Below are 20,985 nucleotides of genomic sequence, written 5' to 3' on the forward strand. Positions count from 1 at the left end.
GGAAGGTTAAAAACGAACTGAATAAAATGACAGAAACAAAAAGAAACACCAGGCAAAAACAAAAAGAAAAACAAAACCCCGCAAGAAGACAGCGAACCCCAAGGAACAGAGCCGGCCGCAACGTCGGGAAATACAAGCTGAGCAGCACCCTGCGCCCCTACTGGTGCAAACTGCCTCTTACCTGCCGGTAACAAGGGAGAACAGAACACCCAAGAGCCCAACAGGCGGCCGAAAAACCGAAAGGTAAAACGGACCAGCAGAGGCAGACCCCAAGGAGCCTGTGGAAGGTGGCCCCAAGCCCCAAGGGCAGTACTTACAGGGCACCTAGGGAAGGCAGCCCTAGGCGCATGCAGCCCGAGTACTGAAGATAACTCCTGGCTCTCGCACCCACAAAACCAACACCACACGCAAAGCACAGTGCAGTAGCGACACCGGAGCCAGAGCACACGACCATCGCCTATAGCATCAGCCTCAAGAACTGAGGTGTGGGTAGCCGGCGCGGGGGGTCTGGGGCTCCCCCTTCCCCCTCCCGGGGAGGGGGGGAGCTGCGCAGACAGCGGCGCGGCGGTGTGTGACGTCACACTAGTTTGCTTGTTTTCGGTTGGGGAGTTCTATCCACTAGTTCGGTTTTTGGTAGCAATTTTAACCAGAATAGGGGTTTGTTTTGAGGCACTTACCTTTCTGGGTGCCTGTTCCGGTCGATGGCAGACATAGAATGTTTCCAACCACACGGGGGCTTCTATAGGCCATTGCTCCCCTTGCCTCTCTGAAGGGGCCCGGTTCTGGCCGTGGTTCCCGGTAGGCCTAAGAACTCCATACACATGACTGATGCCAAAGTCTGACATTAGCATATCAGCCTGGGATAGCTCCGGGAAGCCGACGGGACTCCCCCCAGAAAAGTGTAGCATGGGGGGAGGAAAAACGTTAATAGGTAAGGAAAACCACGAATACGGCCCAAGGAGCGGCCGGGAAGTAACGCACACAACCAACCACAAAATGTGTAGAGGAGCGCGTACATACCTGAGGGACCTCACGGACAGCAGGGTGCAGTCAGGCATCGAAGATAGGCAAGGAAGTGTCCAGACAGGGAAAAGACCCAAGGGTCTACAACGAAAACAAAAGCACCGAAATGCGATGCAGAGCCCCACAGGACAACAAAGAACAAAAGATGGACAAAAGACACTAAAGACACATGCAAGCTGACCAAATACCACACCAAACACCCCAGTCAGGAGCCATCGACGCAATCCCGCCAAGCGGGGAAGAGTAAACAAGGACGGAACAGTGAACAAGGGTGGCGGAGTGAGTAGAGTATCCCAAGAAGATACTCGCTCCAAATGCATGAGCCTAACTAGAGAAGCAAAGCTCTACAAAGTACCAACGATGGAACTCAAACTGTTCCGTACGTCCAACGAAAAGTCCTGCCAACCAGTGGAGAACTGAGGCGGCGCCCAAGCATATAACCAGCAGAGTAGCGAATAATAACTAGTCTACCGGCAAGTGTGGTCTAGAACAGACATGCGAGACACCGTACCGACACTCAGTGCGCCCAACCAGCACCATTTCCCGCCAATTATCACCCGTAACTACTGTATACGCAACAAAAGATAAGCAGTTCCTTAGGGTTTGTGGTTATTGACCAATCTCCACGAAACAATAGAAACTGGGATAATGGCACACGCCACCCTTGCGGCACATTGTGGGCACGAAACAATGGGCATAAAAGGGGTAAGTGCAGAATCAGGAAAGACTGGAGGAACGACCGGCACGGTAACAGGCCCGGCGGTGAGCTGAACCAATTACCACGTAACGTGGAGGTGGGGCCCCACGATTGGTGCAAGGGCGGGTTGGACATGTATATGAGTGGGAGTGGATGGTAAGAAACAGTAGCAGCCTCGCATGGGCCAAGAGGCCCTCCGCAGGTCCACTGTATTTATGTCCGTATGCAGGTACGCACAAGGGGACACAGGAGGTAGTAAGCACCCAAAGGAGCCACAGACACTAAAAAGAACCTGATTAATGGCAGAGGGAGAGGAAGCGAAAAGCACCAAAAAGCCATGTGGAGGAGGGAGACGCCACCCACAGGAGCAAACGTGAAGACAGAGCCCAGAAGGCTCAGGAAACTGCACAACCGTCAACTGACAGGAGAAGCGGGGCCCAAGAGCCAGAGCTCAACCCTGCAAGCACTACTAGGCAAGCACCCCACCAAAAGTGAGAACCAGAACTAGGTTGACAGAAGCGCCAGACAAGACAACCTCACCTGCAGAGCAGACACACGACCGTGCCACAACATAGGGGAGCCAAGTAACATACCAGGAGCAGCGCTAAAGGTGTGCCCGAAAGTCATGCAGACGCGAGGCGGTAGGCATAGTATCGTTACCTGAATAAAATGCGAAGTCGAAGGAGAAATACGGCCAAAGGTGCGTGCGCTGCAGAAGACGAAGCAGTACAGAGGGAGAACAAAGTGACACCCCCAGATATAAATCCAAAACACCCTCAGCATCCAGAGGGCCACGACTGGAGGGAGAAACGAGCAAGAAGCCATAGAAAAACCACGAGAAACGGCGCGAACACACGAGCATACCGCCCGTAAACAAAATGCACACCACAGCCCCAGAACACGAGGTATGAAACGCACCACCCATCCACCGGGAGGCGTGGCTCGTACACCAGGCGGACACACAAATCGTACACACAACGTACAGACATCGTACAAACACCAGGAAGGCATGCAGAATGAAGACAAAGAACGCCGAAACTGGAAGTAGAGACGACGCGAAATAAAAACAAGGCAAAAACGAAGCAAAAGAAAACAGATGATGGAAGGAACCAACAAGGCCGACAAAAGACCCGATGGAAACCACATCGAAAATCAACAGACGTTCCAATAATATTGGAAGGTACGAAGAGACTCGCTAACCAACTAGAACGGTTTGCCTGAAACGCTTTGCGTAATAGTGGCCCCAGGCATTGTATGTACTAGCCCTATCTATAAATCCATCATTCTGTGTAAAATCTCTTATGTATATACCTTACCCAAATAAACATTCATTTATTTGTATTATGTATTTAGAACCACGACAAGCACCCCTGACCAAGGAACATGTAGGTACAACGACACGAAGCGGTTTAGGCACTATGTACTAGGTCAATATAGAAATCCATCAATGTTTGTTTCACACCTTGTATGGCTGTACCTTACCTGAACACTTTTTTTTTTTTTTTTGAACAGCATCGCGACATAGGAGCAAAAAGGTTAAGGAAAAGGGGGTGAAAAACACCCCCAGGAACGATGGGACCGACGAACCCGAACCCAGGGAGGGGTATACCCGAAAACAACAGGAACACAGAGGGAAGGAACAACCCCACTGAGAAATTGCCAGCCCCACACCAAAGGTACAAGGACCCAAGAGGAGCAAACAGGGCCGAGGCCCCCCAGGCAACCCCTCCCTAACCCCGGGAACCTCTACGGCATGACCCAGGGCCGAGCTGCACCCCCAAAGACCCAGCTTGACAAGGAAAAGCCGGGGCAACCGTGCAAACACTAATGAAGGGAGCCCACTGGTCAGACCCAATCTGCACAGCTGGACGAACCGACTCGAATGCCTCCGCCGCCACCCCGGAAGAGGAAAACCCCCGAGACCGCCAGAGTCTCAACCCAACCAGACCCCGCCCCAACCCCGAAACCCGCCTAAGGTTCAGAGCAGGAAGGAAGGGAGGAAGTGAGTAGAACAGAAGGGGAGGAACAAGAAGCAAAAGGAGCCAGAGCCGAAGTGACCCCCACCCCCAAGTCCAGACCCCAACCACCAAAACGGGGCAGCCTCGGGGCATCCGGGGCTGCAAACAACCAAGAGCGTTGCAGCAACCTACACCCAGCAAGCAATGCCGCAGCCGCCTGCACCCGATTATCAAGACTAGTGGCCTGGGTGAAGGAGAGCGCGTACCGACAACAATCATCGGACGACTCCGGGTCACAAGAACAAGGACCCAACAGGCAGCATGGCGGAGGCACAACCGGTGAGTGTCACCCTGAGACAAGGGGATAGATCAACCGTCAACTCGCAGGACGCGAGGGGGACTCTGGGGACACACCTAGAGGACCACGGAGCCCCCGTGGGGTTTCCCAGGGCCCTTAGCCTTTGATACACGCTAAGGGAAGCCCAGGCAGGGTATCGCGAACCGGCGCCCGAATCAATCAACAAACTGCTAAAGCTGAACCCCCGGGACATGTCCACTCACAGGGGCCAAGCAGGGAGTACCACTAACAGAAGAATTCGAAAGAAATTCACCTACAACAGGAAAGGGGACCATAGTAAAGGCAGACCCCCCACCAGGCAAAAACAAAAGAAAAAGCCCGCAAGAGGACAACGTACCCAGGCGGAACAGAGCCGGCCGCTGTTAATGGTGAAAACTAGCTGTGCAGTACCCCGTGCCCCTACCAGTGACGAAAACTACCACCTACCCAGAGACAAACCAGGGCAACAAAACCCCAGCCGACTCCAAGGGCAGCCCAGTACCGAGCAGTAAAGGACACAGCGGAGGTAGAACCCAAGTTGACTAAGCCCCAAAGGCAGTACTTACAGGGCACCTAGGGAAGATAGCCCTAGGCACATGCAGCCCGAGTACCGTGGAATCTTACTCCTGACTCGCACCCCACTGGTAGAGACAGTCCACACCACAAGGCACAGAACTGAAACAAAAACCGGAGTCAGAGGCACTCGACCAGCCAGTAATACCATCAGCCAAGAACTGCCAGTTGGATCGCCGGCGTGGAGGGTCTGGGGCTCCCCCTTCCCCCTCTCGGGGAGGGGGGGTGTTGTGCAGACAGTGGTGCTGCGACGTGATCACGTCATGCTAGTTTGATAATTTTGTTTGGGGAGTTCTGTCCACTCATTCGGCTTTCGGTAGCAATAATTTTACCAGAATAGGGGTTTGTTTTGGGGCGCCTACCTTTCTGGGTGCTTGACCCGGTCGATGACAGACATAGAATGCTCCCAATCACAAGGGGGTTTCTATAGGCCATTGCTCCTCGTGCCTCTCTGAGGGGGCCAGGTTCTGGCTCGTGGTCCCAGGTAGGCAAGAACTCCTAGCACTTTGACTGATGCCAGAAAGTTATACATATCCATTCAGCCTGGATAGCTCCGGGGAGCCGATGGGGCTCCCCCCAGAAAAAAAAATTATCTTTATTATTGTCTTTTTTTTCCTTTTTACTCCCATGTTCCATAATACACTGGCTTTGCCTGTGTCCTCTAGTATAAACTTCATTATCCAGTGTACCTCAGTGTATCTCTATTTAACCCTCAAACCGCTAGGGGCCCAAATGGAATTCACACCCACAGGCGCAACAAAAAAAAAAATCCAAAAAATTCTTTCGTCTTACAGAAGTGTTCATTTTTGTTCCCTGATCACGGAAAAAATAACAAAAAAATCGTAGGTGGCATATTTTAGCCGCAATAGGGTAGGGAAGTGTGGCAAAAGAGGGGCGTTGGCAGAGCCTTCGCCAGACGAGGTCTACTCCGCCCGAGCTGTCAGACGGCAGTTGCCACAAATATATTATTTCCTAATTATTTCAATGTCTCTGATTTTTTTAGTTTTTTTACAGTAATATTATTCCATACAGTGAATTGTGGTATATTTATATTATAAAATGTGTGAACCATTGCTGTACTCAAAATTATGGTGTGCATATTAGTGATTCAATTATTATGTTCATAAAACAATAAACAAATAGTTTTGCTGTTGTTACACTATATACACAGGTTATATATAAGTATTTGCATGTTTTGTACACCATAACGAACTACTAAGTTGGTCTTGTGAGTCAAAAAGCAACGAGGAGTGACCGCCAAACACCAGCGAGCCACTCACTGCCACTCCCTCCCTCAACACCACCTCACTCACCCTCATTCACCTCATTCCCACAATACTCTTTCTGTATTTATTCACTATACACAGACATTATATATACGTATTTACATGTTTTGTTCACCATAACTTTACATCTAAGCTTGTATGGTGAGTAAAGTCCATAAGATGTAGCTACTCACACAGCTGATCGGCGGCCGCCCTCAAGACCAGACGCAATAATATTTGTCCTTCAACAATATTGTTTGTGGTGTTATTACGCTATATACACACACATTATATATAAGTATCTACCTGTTTTATTCACCATACCTGAACAAATAAGCTGGTATGGTGCCCAAAGACCATAGTGGCCATCAGTAAACAACATGCCAAGTCGAGCAGACGACGCTCCTCCCTCACCAAAATGGCGGCTCCTAACCTACTCCTCTCGCTGTTATCTCACACTATACACATGATATATAAAAGTATCTACATTTGTGTTCACCATATCGAACCACTAAGCTGGTATGGTGAGTGCAGTCAATAAATGGTGGCCACACAGTCAGAAAACGACGCCACAACCCTCCCTCCCACAGCCTTACTCCTCCCTCCATGGAGCACAGCGCTAAATATCACCACAATCCTGCTATTATCAGAATCCTGGTCAGTTTTATCACAGTCAGGGGGCTTCAGTAATACTATCACTGCTAAATAATAGCAGTATCATTTATATTATGGTATTTGTAGGCGATGCTGTGGTCACAAGCTGAACAGCGGTGCCGTGAGCTCGTGCTGCGTGCGCCAGCCTTGGTGGCTTGCTCAATACTGACGCTGTAACACCCAAGAATGTTGGCCTGGATTTTTTTTCTAGGTGGCATCTGGCAACTTTCAGTCGTGGCTGTACTATAGCTGCTCCTATCCCAGGCGGGGCGTTTAAATTATAGCGCTAGACACGAAACCATATATAAATGATGTGCGCGGTTTCGGTTTTGTCACTGATATCATTTATATATGATATGCGCGGTTTGAGGGTTAAACTACCTCATTTTGTTTTAGTGTAACTTTAGTATTCAACTATAATGTACTTATAATAGTAAAGTAAGCAAGCTTTTCATTTTATTGATTTCATAATTGTTTTTTGACTTTTTTGGTCATCTATTATTATTAATTATTTTAGTTCATTTTTTACATTCCTAAGTTCCCATTAAGTTTTATTACTTAAATTACCATTAAGTTTATATTACTTTAAAATTTTTATTCTACTTTTTCTTTGTAACCCAGGTTGCCTAGCCCAACCACAATTGCTCCATTGTGCTCTTTGCTTTGCCTGTGCAATTTTGATCATTAGTGCAAATAATTACCTACAGTGTACCTGAAAGTACTTTTAAGCAACCTACCTCATTTTTGTATATAGTTTTATATATATATTTTTTCATAGCTAGTTATTTTATCATTGTCTTTTGACTTTTCTGTAAAACAGCCCTCTTATGCAAACTATTATAGATCCAGACCTTAACCTCTTATCTAGTATCTATGACAATCAGCACCTTAATGATCAAAATTGCAGATATTACACAGCACATGATGTAAACAATGTTTTAGCGTGTAATCACAATGTTTCTGTAATTAACTTGAATTTAAGATCTCTTAGCAAACACTTTGATGATGTTAATGCCCTGATTCAAACAGTAGACAACAAATTCTCTTTTATTGTGTTTACTGAAATGTGGTTAAAAAGAGGACACTTATCAACTCTACAACATACCTAACTACTCAGCCATTCACAACTGTCGTCCTATACAAAGAGGTGGTGGTACTTCTCTTTACTACCACCATGCACTGACTTGCTTAAAAGTAATTAAATCTAGAGACCCTTATGGAGAGTATATATTTGCTTGTTTCAGAGTCAAGGGTAATGATGCTGTCTTGACTGTGGGAGCATTCTACAGGGTTCCTAACACTGATGTGACTGAATTTAACACTAACCTTAGAAATCTTATAGTAGAGAACCGACTGAACAAAAAGCACTTAATTATTTCTAGTGACTTTAATGTTGACCTCTGCGAGCCTGATAACCCTCCTGCTGCTAGTTTCCTCAACTGTATGCATTCCTGCTTCCTCATATCCTTAATCACTAGACCTACTAGAATCACTGACAGTACTGCCACGGCTCTTGATCACATCTGGCCCAACATAAACCTCTCCACTTCAGGGATAATCATTGATAACACTACTGACCATTACCCCACATTTCTCCTAACCAACATTAACAAACCACCTCTAGAGACAAGGGAGATAAGCTTTAGGATGCACAATGAAACTGCTATAGGTAATTTTATAGCTGCTGCTGCTGCTAATATCAACTGGGAATCCGAATTAGGTAACATAGGGGACATCAACCTAGCAGTGCAATCATTTCTTCAAAAAACTCTCAGCGTTTATAACACCCACTGTCCTATGCTAACAAAACAAGTCACAACTAAAAGGCTAAACACCCCTTGGCTTACAAAGGGGATACTTAAATCCATTAATAAAAAACATGACCTTGAAAAGAAGTATAGGTTAGGAACCGTCCCCAAAGAATTTTCAAAGAATTACTCATCATTGCTATCTAAAATAATTAGGAGAGCCAAAATTAAATACTACGAAGATAAATTTAGCCACACAAAGGCCAATATTAAGAAAACATGGAGCACAATTTCTCAAATATTGGGATCAAAGAAGATTTTAAATAACAAACCAATACTCCTGTCATATAATGATGGTCTGCTTCAGCCTCTGACACTGCTCTTGAATTCAAAAGGTTCTCCTCTTCCATTGGGTCATCCCTTGCAAATGATATTCCATCTTCCAGTACTAATATTCAGGACTATCTTACAGGTAACTATCCACAGTCTCTGTACCTAATGCCTACTACAGTACAACCTCGATTCAACATACCCCGATTCAACGAATCTCCGGCTTGTTTGCACACTTTTCAGGCCGGATTTACTCACCCGGTTCGACGAACAATGGTTCGCCGAAGCGGGGGATGTTCGGATTTGCTTACGACGTTGAGACAGTTCACAGACTGGTGGAAAACTTTCACATTCTATCACAGGTTACAATTATTAATTCCTTCATATGACAAGTTCGATCACACAAGTGGACCACACAAGTGGACCACACATGTGGTCCACAAGCGGTCCACAAGCTTACGATGTTGGGACAGAGTTCACAGTGGTAGAAAAACTTTACCATACCATCACAGATTACAATTAATAATTCCTTCATATGACAAGTTGGATCACACAAATGGACCACACAAATGGACCACAAGTGGTCCACAAGCTTACGATGTTGGGACAGAGTTCACAGACTGGTGTAAAACTGTTTCATTCTATCACAGATTACAATTAATAATTCCTTCATAAGACAAGTTGGATCACACAAGTGGACCACACAACAAGTGAGTCATATGAACCAAACACCAGCCAGAATGGTCCACAAGAAGTGATGCATATTAACCAAATACCAGCCAGAGTCGTCCACACAAGTGAACGACTGAGTTTCAATGATTTTCGATCACCGATTTGTGGCACACGTATCTTTCTAAATTAATTTAAAGGCTGAAGCGTGAATAGCTAGCTAATATGTTGAAATCTTCTTATATACATTTTCTGTGATGAAACAAGACGAGTGAGGGTGGACAGATAAGGGAATACTGTACAGTAAATCTCACTTTACAGTGAGGTTTCACTCACTTTCGTCTGTGTTGTCATAGATCAGTGACCCATGGCTTTGAACGTTTCACATTAATAAATCATTTCTAAAACTTGTGTTTTAATAACTCTTTATTATCCTAATTAAACTAAACTAAATAAAACCAAAAATATACTGTAATAAGATAGATATCTCCTATTTGAGAAATTATTCACGTTATTGGCAGCATAACTCCAGCATGAGTGGACAGGTCTAATCCCTGTCTATACAACACCATGCTTGTTGTGTTCGATTTCGTCGCCACAGTTCAGCGATCTACAACTTCGAAATAATAAAATTAATAAATCAGTTCCAAAGTATTATTTATAGCTCTTATTATCGTAATAATTTTGCTAAACTAAATATGTAACCCAAAAATATATAATTTGATGTAAATTGAATATTTGAGAGAAATATATGTTACTGGAAATCGAACACAACACCAGGCAGTGTTTTGTTTGATTTCGTCGCCACAGTTCAGTGATCTACGGCTTCGAAATAATAAAATTAAGAAATCAGTTCCAAATAAGTATTTTTTATAGCTCTTATTATCGTAATAATGTTGCTAAACTAAATATATAATCCAAAAATATATAATTTGATGTAAATTGAATTAAGGAAAATTTATGTTACTGGATCAGGCTTAAACACCAGCCTACTGAAGGGTGTATGTATAGACTTAGTCTGCATTCGTACAGTATGCACCCAGTGCTCTTAGCTTTGTCTGCGATTGACGTACAGTATTTATCCGCCGGTGGAAGAATAATTGTGGAATTGACCATTTTTTTACTACAGCTCTTTGGTTATAAAACAAAATGTCTCAGGGGCTTACTAATAGTGCCTCATTAATGCCAAAAATGAAGCAATATTTTGCAAGAACTAGTAGCAGAAAATCAACCAGCACGAGAACAGCCGTACCCAACACGAGAATAGCTGTACCCAGCACGAGAACAGCCGTACCCAGCACGAGAACAGCCGTACCCAGCAAGAGAACAGCTGTACCCAGCAAGAGAACAGCCGTACCCAGCACGAGAACAGCCGAACCCAGCACGAGAACAGCCGCACCCAGCACGAGCACAGTTGTACCCAGCACTGGTACAACAGCCGTACCCAGCACAAGCACAGTTGCACACAGCACTGGTACAACAGCAGCCAGCACCAGCTCAGAAGCAGCTGAACCCACAGCAGCAGTGAGCACCAGCAAAGCTGATGCAAACATCTAAAAACATCATGTGAAGCGTGAACAGTTAGAACAAGTGTTAAATTTAAGTGTGTACACAGTGTTAAAATTAAAGTTGCAGTAATTTTAGTGTACAATAGTTTTCATAAACTGTATTGTAGTACTCAACATACAGCAGAACTACTTTTAATCAACAGTGCTAACGGCAAAATGCACTGCAGTACATATTTAATGTAGAGCATTCACAACTTCACGAAACTTCCAGATGGACATAACTTCAACAATAAGGTAAATTTATGAATTACAGTATTTTTTAGTAGAGAAGTAATATATAGGTAGAGTATGTAATATGATAATGCATTTTTATTGTGTACAAGAAAAAAAAAGACACTGACACAAACGCCTCCTGAAGGTCACCTCTTGCAACGAATCCAACGCTCCAACGAACTGGGGTTAGTCCCATATAGTACGTTGAATCGAGGTTGTACTGTAATTCCACTGATGTTACTGACATAATCCTTTCCATTAAAACCAAGTCTAGTGCCCTTGAGGAGATACCAACTCTTATTTACAAAAAAGCCTCCAGAATTTTAGCTCCTGCCATTGCATTGCTCTTCAACAAGTCACTTAAACTCCAAACCTTTCCAGATATTCTAAAAAAAAATGAGAGTAACCCCTGTCCACAAATGTGGTGATCCCACAGATGTTAACAACTTCAGACCTATATCAATTCTGCCAAACTTGTCAAAAATATTTGAAAAACTAATCTATAAGCAGCTTTATTCTTATCTAGCCAAACTCAATATACTTAGCTCTTGTCAATATGGCTTCAGACCCCAAAAAAGCACTAACGATGCACTTATTAGTATGATTAACTTGATACATACAGCTCTTGATAAAAATGAGTTCCCTGTTGGGTTATTTGTAGACCTGCGTAAGGCTTTTGACACTGTTAACCACCAAAACCTTCTTCTTAAATTACAACATTATGGAGTCAGAGGTCACTCCCTGCAGTACAATAAGTCTTACCTTGCTGACAGACTCCAGTATGTTTCTGTGAATAATTCACTTTTTCCCACCCTACCCATCAACATTGGTGTTCCCCAGGGCAGCATACTTGGCCCTCTCCTCTTTCTCATCTACATTAATGACCTTCCAAATGCCTCCCAACATCTCAAACCCATTCTATTTGCTGATGACACAACCTTCATTTAATCCAGTCCTGACCCCCTTGCTCTAAATGTCACAGTGAATACTAAGCTAAATAAAGTCCATTACTGGCTAACTGCCAACAAACTCACCCTCAATATTGACAAAACTTTCTATATTTTGTTTGGCAATAAATCCTCAAATTAAATAAATCTCAGGATTAACAATACCCAAATTTGTAACAAAGTAGATGGCAAATTCCTTGGCGTTCTCATTGAACGCAAGCTGAATTTCCAGGGACACATTCTAAATATATAAAAAAAAGTTTCAAAAACTGTTGGCATTCTTTCTAAGATCAGATATTATGTACCTCGCCCTGCCCTGGTGACACTCTATTACTCTCTCATCTATCCTTATCTCAACTATGGTATTTGTGCTTGGGGTTCTACTACCCAAAATCATTTACGTCCTCTAATTACTCAACACAAAGCTGCTATTAGGACAATATCTCACTCTGGCCCCAGACATCACTCGGTACCCTTACTCAAATCTCTGAATATGTTTGATATTAAGTCACTGCACATCCTCTCATGTGTATTTAATATACAGTATATAAAACGCTGAACTGTAATGTCAATCCGGACCTTAAAAGCTTCCTAGAAGGTTGTAACAGATCCCATGAGCACCACACCAGAAACAAATACCTATTTGATATTCCAAGAGTACGACTTAGTCAAACTAGAAATGCTTTACAAATCATGGGACCCAGAATGTGGAATGACCTTCCCAATTATGGTAAAGACTGCATGTACCTCTCCCAACCAGTTTAAGATTAAAACTAAGTGCTACCTAATTAACTTAATGTAACCTATCTCACCCCTAAATGTCAACCCATGATACCTGGTTGATGGAGTTCTGGGAGTTCTTCTACTCCCCAAGCCTGGCCCGAGGCCAGAATTGACTTGTGAGAGTTTGGTCCACCAGGCTGTTGCTTGGAGCGGCCCGCAGGCCCACATACCCACCACAGCCCGGTTGGTCCGGCACTCCTTGAAGGAAACAATCTAGTTTCTTCTTGAAGATGTCCACGGTTGTTCCTGTAGTATTTCTGATCTACGATTTATACAATGCTGTTTTTTGACCAAATTGTATTTTTGCTTTTTTTCTTCCATGTTTACCCTCCCCCCCTTTTTTCATTATTTTTTCTTATTTTTTCAAAACACAATTTATACTTTAATCTCAATTAGTATTAAGTTTTAGTCTTAGTGTTTTTCCTGCCCGAAACGCTTTGCGTAATAGTGGCTTTAGGCATTGTATGTACTAGCTCTATCTATAAATCCATCAACTTTTGTATCTTACCATGTATGTATGTATGTACTTTACCTGAATAAATATTTGTATTTGTATTTGGTTTAGCCGGATAAAATATCAGAGCCAGTTAATTTGCTGCCAATGTTACACTATCTGGACAGTCAGCCGGATAATCATGGAATTGTCCGTATATGAAAACCATGAGGCAGGTCGTACCGTATTAATCCCGTCTGCCTGTGGCTCGAGGCGCATGGTGTAGGAGGGGGTGGGGAGGGTGGGTGGTGTCAGGAAAGAGGGGAGCATTGGGAGGGACCACCTGGGGGGATAAGGGTTGGATGGGGGAGCGGCCTATAGACTACAGTACAGGAATTACCATCGATTTTAGAACAATTCATCATAGCCAAAGTCAAAAGAAATACTAGTAATTATGTAAAAAAAAAATATCATGCAAGATTCCTAAAAACAATTTGCACAGGCTGAAGTTTCCTTCAAAAATATTTTTTTTTTGCTGCTGGCGGCCTACATAACGTGCCTCCTCCCTGCCCCGACTGGACCCATCCAGGCCTGGTCAAGCCATGTGCTCTCTACCCTCACAGTGCTGCACCATTAGTGAAATATTTTTTTAAATAACTTTTTTTTATTTTCATAGTAACTTTGAACATTTTTGACCAAGACTATGTCTGGTAGCAGCATGAATCGTTCTGGAGATGTTAAGAGGAAGAAGGTTGTCCTAACAATTAAGGACAAGCTATGTGTTATACAATTTTGTGAAAATGGCCGGTCGGCCTCAAGTGTTGCCAAGGAATTTAATATAGGCACTAGTACTGTTTCTGATATAAGGAAACAAAAAGAATAACTTATAAAATTCACTTCAACCTGTAAAAGTGAAGGTGCAAGCACTAGCAGAGGGTGTGGTAGAAAGACTATGAAAACTTTGACGCATGTACAGTTGGATGAGGCTGTGTACAAGTGGTTTGCTAAGCACTGCACAGCTGGCCTGACAATTCGTGGCCAGAAATACAAAATGCTGCAAGCAGGTTTGCTGCAAGCCTTGGAATAAAGAATTTTGAAGCGAGTGAAGGGTGGGTTGCAAGGTTCAAGGGTAGGCACAATATTGTGAAGAGGAAAATTGTCGGTGAAAAATTGAGTGCAGATGAAAGCAGTGTAGAACCATTTAAAAAGAAATTAAGAGCATACATTGTGGCAAATAATTTATATTCGTATCAAATTTATAATGGAGATGAAACTGGGTTGTATTGGAAGAGTTTACCAGAAAAATTTCTAGCAATGAGGAGTGAGGGTTGTGTGCCAGGACATAAGGTCAACAAGGACAGGCTCTTGGCCATGATGTGTGCGAATGCTGACGGAACAGACAATCACATGTGTAATTGTTGGCAAATCTAAGAAACCAAGAGCCTTGCAACATTGCATGGACAGACTGCCAGTCAAATATTATACGTGTATTAAACATTAATATTATAAGTGCCGGACAAACCGGGCTCACGGACCAACCAGGCCAACTTAAAATTATCTGTTGATTTAGGACCTCCCAAAGCTCTATGGGTGTTAATTGCTTTACAATAATTTAAAAACATCAATGCTATGTACTCAAATAAACCTAATGTACCGCCTTTATATATATATATATAATATATATATATATATATATATATATATATATATATATATATATATATATATATATATTTATATATATATATATATATATATATATATATATATATATATATATATATATATATATATATATATATATTGGTGTATACTGGCAGCAGGTTTTCTTTCAAACATGTTTCATTGAATATGACCGCATATTCTGTATTTATTATTTTTTGGTTTAGGGCTTCTATCCCTTTAACTATTTTCTTAGCATCAGGGCTTAATTGGAATAGGAGTTCTAAAACTCCTATTCCAATTAACTCCTATTCCACTCCTAAAACAAAAAATTGGAATAGGAGTTCTAGAACTCCTATTCCAATTAAGCCCTGATGCTAAGAAAATAGTTAGAGGGATAGAAGCCCTAAACCAAAAAATAATAAATACAGAATATGCGGTCATATTCAATGAAACATGTTTGAAAGAAAACCTGCTGCCAGTATACACCAATATATATATATATATATATATATATATATATATATATATATATATATATATATATATATATATATATATATATATTATTAAATATGACCGAAAAAGTAAGATTAATAATTCTAACACGAATTTTCTCAATCTTTCGTACATTTCTTTTCACTGTTGGAGATAATTCAAAAATCAATTCTCCAAAATTCATTTTTATTTCTAGTCTGACGCGACACTTGAGCGCATTTCGTAAAAAAAAAAAAAATATATATATATATATATATATATATATATATATATATATATATATATATATATATATATATATATATATATATCTATATATATATATATCTATATATATATATATATCTATATATATATATATATATATATATATATATATATATATATATATATATATATATATATATATATATATATATATATATATATATATATATATATATGAATGAAAACTCACACCCCAGAAGTGACTCGAACCCATACTCCCAGAAGCAACGCAACTGGTAACTACAGGGCGCCTTAATCCGCTTGACCATCACGGCCGTCAAAAAGGAAGTGATAGCCGAGGCTATTTGAGCCACTTCCCCGACGGCAACTCGGATGGTAATCTTGGGCATAGCATTTCACCAAATCGGCCGTGATGGTCAAGCGGATTAAGGCGCCCTGTAGTTACCAGTTGCGTTGCTTCTGGGAGTATGGGTTCGAGTCACTTCTGGGGTGTGAGTTTTCATTCGCATATAGTCCTGGGGACCATTCAGGCTTGTTCGCATTTGTGTTCCTCACGTGTGCCCCAAAGAATGAGGTGATTTGGTGAAATGCTATGCCCAAGATTACCATCCGAGTTGCCGTCGGGGAAGTGGCTCAAATAGCCTCGGCTATCAGTTCCTTTTTGACGGCCGTGATGGTCAAGCGGATTAAGGCGCCCTGTAGTTACCAGTTGCGTTGCTTCTGGGAGTATGGGTTCGAGTCACTTCTGGGGTGTGAGTTTTCATTCGCATATAGTCCTGGGGACCATTCAGGCTTGTTCGCATATATATATATATATATATATGTATATATATATATATATATATATATATATATATATATATATATATATATATATATATATATATATGTATATATATATATAATATATATATATATATATATATATATATATATATATATATATATATATATATATATATATATATATATATATATATATATATATATATATATATATATATATATATATATATATATGTGCATAGGACACTACAAACAGGTGCTAAACATTTCAAGTGTGCTGAATGCAGGGAAAAAATTTGGGAAACGTTCTAGTACAATTAGTCACATGACTGTGCATACGGATGATAAACCTCGTGAATGTCCTGAGTGTGGCAAGGGATTCAATCATCTGCGACTTATAAAAACTCACAGGATTGTGCATACAGCTGATAAACCTCTTGTGTGTCATGAGTGTGGGAAAGGATTCAGATGATGCATTGCAGATGGTGCATTCAGATGATGAACGTTACCTAGTTCCTTCATCTGGGAAGAATGAAGACATATTGGTGCATTTGGATGATAAATAGTACCTAGTTCACTTGATCAGTAGACTGTATATCATACTAACAATAAACATACAACCCCAATGAATTTTCCAGTGAGGTTTGATAGAAATTTACTTCAGGACACAAACTAGAAAAAGTTTGTTACAATTAACAATTTTTGTTTGTGTGAATTTTTTGGTGGATAATATACATTTATACATTAAAGGGACCTAGCCATATTTATTCTTAAATATCTTCAAACTGATATTACTCTGAAATTTAACAATAAAAACATAAGCATTTTTACTATTAACACTGAAAAACAAAAATTGGTAGAATTTTTCAACTAATATTATTGCAAACCCTTTTGATTTGTTTTGTTATAAAGTTAAAGTTCAATATAGTAGGCTAAGCTAAGCTTTGCTAAGCTAGAACAGAGGATTTTTGGACTTGTAGATTTGTAAACCTCATCCTGTAAACATTCATGTTTCTACATGTTAAACAAGCTACAAGGATGAGGGAAGGGGATGTTCCCTCCATTCTGGATGTTATATTTACAAGGAAAGAGGAAGAGATATTTATCATTCAGTACCTCCCTCCCTTGGGTAAAAGTGACCATGTCTTTTTGGGAATAAAGTATGCAATGCATTATAATCTGTTAGAAAATAAGCTTGAAGCAGTTGAAAAACCTGATTTGTGGAGAGGTCATTATGGGGAACTCAGATATTTCCTTAAGGAATTTGACAAACACTTGCTGTTAGGACATGAAGTAAATGAGATGTATGTCAAGTTTTGTGAAAAATATGATAAAGGCACAACAAAATTTATTCCAAAGGAGAGATGCAGAACTAGGAAAAGGGGATTTGTTTATAGATGTCATCTGGATTTTTCCGAGTTTCGGAGTTTCCGTGATATTTTCTAATCTGATCCAAATATGTATAATGTTAATGTATTTTGATAATGAGCTTTCCTGTCTACTTAGGTAATGATTCCAAAGATCGTCCTTCCTTTCCTCCCAGGAATCTGGATGTAGCAGGTGCTCAATTGTCAAAAGTGAAAAATTTGGTTTGTCATCCGAATGCACCATATCGGTAATTTTTTTAATAATATTTTAAAAATAGTAAATGGCACTATTTTTGCAAAATCATTACAAGATCTATTATTCTAATAGGGGTTTGATAAAATACAGTAGAATGCCTACTGGTTTTACCTGTAATAGGGTTTGATATAGTTGATTATGGATATATTGTAATGAAATGCTCCTATTGTTAAGAAACACTTTTTTAAAAGAATATTTTGTAATGAGCAGCTCTGAAAATCAGTTGATTACAGATAATGCTACATAATATACTTAATGTGTGTATATGTTACCACAAGTGAGGTATATAATGGTATTTATGAGTAAGATGTAATTGTGTCTTTGACACTAATAAAATTAAGTACTGTGGTTTTATATACTGATAATTAGCTAAAAATATATACTGTACAAGTAAATAAATTATTTTACCTTGCATCGAGATCCACCAAGCCTGTATGGTGTGCGTTTCAGTACTTTGGAAATCTGGAACGATCTGGAATCTCTTATCTGCAATGAAACAGTACATATTATTGCACTTACCAAAACATGGATGAATGTAGAAAATAGAGAACTATTAGATGAATATCAAATAAATGGATTTAATCTATTTCACACAGATAGATATATTAGACAAGGAGAGGGAGTAGCCATGTATGTTAGGTAATATTTGAAATGTAGTCTCGAAAAGACTACATTTCAACAGAAACGTGCCACACACCAGTCACAAGACTGAACCTCATCGAGGCCAAACGTCTAAATGAGAGCATGAACGAGTAAGAAATAATACTTTAACACCTGGCATCATACACACAATGAATGCACCTGCAGACACACAACGAGCACTATCAACATAGCAAAGATTACTCCATAAAAAAAAATCATTAAATATGATTGACAATGAGATGAAATAATGCACAATATGTCAATTTCGTGAAATTTTTTCATTACTGAACTAGGTTTTCAATGCTTACATTTGTTATTCTTGGCATTCTTTGCTTCATATCTGAAGCTTCGTTTTAAGTTTCCACTTCAGACGTGTCTTCCGCAGCTATGCATCTCCGGTTTGCAGCATCAAAATCATCTGCAATAGCTGAGTATAATTAATAATATATCAGTGAGATATATATTTATCATTACTAGTAGTAGTGAACACTAAGAAATAACATAAATCAGCTTTCTAAAGAGATGTTTAATAATACGACACACATGATTTGGAACTTATGTGCAAAGTACTTAACCCAGTTATAAGTCTCAAGGAGCCATTAGGAAACCCTGCTTGTGATTAAAATATTATGCTGTTTTTATATACTGTATGTGCAGCACAGTACCTCTCCTCTCAATACACCAGCACTGGCCCTCGCCTCTCAATACACCAGAACTGGCCCTCGCCTCTCAATACACCAGCACTGGCCCTCGCCTCTCAATACACCAGCACTGGCCCTCGCCTCTCAATACACCAGCACTGGCCCTCGCCTCTCAATACACCAGCACTGGCCCTCGCCTCTCAATACACCAGCACTGGCCCTCGCCTCTCAATACACCAGCACTGGCCCTCGCCTCTCAATACACCAGCACTGGCCCTCGCCTCTCAATACACCAGCACTGGCCCTCGCCTCTCAATGCACCAGCACTGGCCCTCGCCTCTCAATGCACCAGCACTGGCCCTCGCCTCTCAATACACCAGCACTGGCCCTCGCCTCTCAATACACCAGCACTGGCCCTCGCCTCTCAATACACCAGCACTGGCCCTCGCCTCTCAATACACCAGCACTGGCCCTCGCCTCTCAATACACCAGCACTGGCCCTCGCCTCTCAATACACCAGCACTGGCCCTCGCCTCTCAATACACCAGCACTGGCCCTCGCCTCTCAATACACCAGCACTGGCCCTCGCCTCTCAATACACCAGCACTGGCCCTCGCCTCTCAATACACCAGCACTGGCCCTCGCCTCTCAATACACCACCACTGCCCCTCGCCTCTCAATACACCACCACTGCCCCTCGCCTCTCAATACACCACCACTGCCCCTCGCCTCTCAATACACCACCACTGCCCCTCGCCTCTCAATACACCACCACTGCCCCTCGCCTCTCAATACACCACCACTGCCCCTCACCTCTCAATACACCACCACTGCTCCTCACTTCTCAATACACCACCACTGCCCCTCACTTCTCAATACACCACCACTGCCCCTCACCTCTCAATACACCACCACTGCCCCTCACCTCTCAATACACCACCACTGCCCCTCACCTCTCAATACACCACCACTGCCCCTCACCTCTCAATACACCACCACTGCCCCTCACCTCTCAATACACCACCACTGCCCCTCACCTCTCAATACACCACCACTCCCCTCACCTCTTAATACACCAGCACTATAGCCAGCACCAAAATCTAATAATATTATAAAATATAAGTGTTTACTTACGATAATATTTGCGTGATTGCATGAAGCGTTTGTCTTCTTGCTGACTGCACGGACCACAAACTGACCGCTTTGTTGATGTTCCTGGCGGCGGATGACGCTGTGACGTCACAGGTGAGGGACGCTTTGCGCACTACTCAATCGTCGCTTGAACCCATCATAAGATCCCACGATCGTCGTCGCCCCTAAATCAACACAACAACCCATCATAAATAGTTTTGTTATTTTTATTTATTTTTTTACAAGAAGTTACAATGGAGGTTAACAGAGAATATAGAAAATAAGTTGAATTAACATTCTTGTAAAGCCACTAGCACGCATAGCGTTTCGGGTCAGTCTTTAAACTAACAGTTTTTTTTTATAAATTAACAGTAAAATTGATAAAAAATGTTACCAGGTATTTTATAGCTTTTCTTTACAAGTACAGATAATTTTAAGTAAAATAATTACAGTAAAATCAACAAAAATGTTTACAGGTAATTTGAAGAAATATTGACACAAAAGCAGATCAGAATAATACACAATAAAGAAACAAGGATTACTAGATACATGAGAATAGCATTTCAGGGTTATACA

The 20,985-nt window shown here is 41.5% G+C and overlaps 1 long non-coding RNA gene across 1 annotated transcript; it reads right to left on the reverse strand.

Moving 5' to 3' along the window:
- Positions 1-18,379: 18,379 nt before the first annotated feature.
- Positions 18,380-20,568, reverse strand: LOC138364101 (uncharacterized). Its single transcript, XR_011228292.1, has 3 exons — positions 20,413-20,568; positions 18,946-19,055; positions 18,380-18,481 (listed from the first exon to the last, which is right to left on the reverse strand). It is a non-coding gene; the product is annotated as an uncharacterized lncRNA (long non-coding RNA).
- Positions 20,569-20,985: the final 417 nt, after the last annotated feature.

Source organism: Procambarus clarkii, chromosome 12 (assembly GCF_040958095.1).
Source record: "Procambarus clarkii isolate CNS0578487 chromosome 12, FALCON_Pclarkii_2.0, whole genome shotgun sequence".
NCBI lineage: Eukaryota > Metazoa > Arthropoda > Malacostraca > Decapoda > Cambaridae > Procambarus > Procambarus clarkii.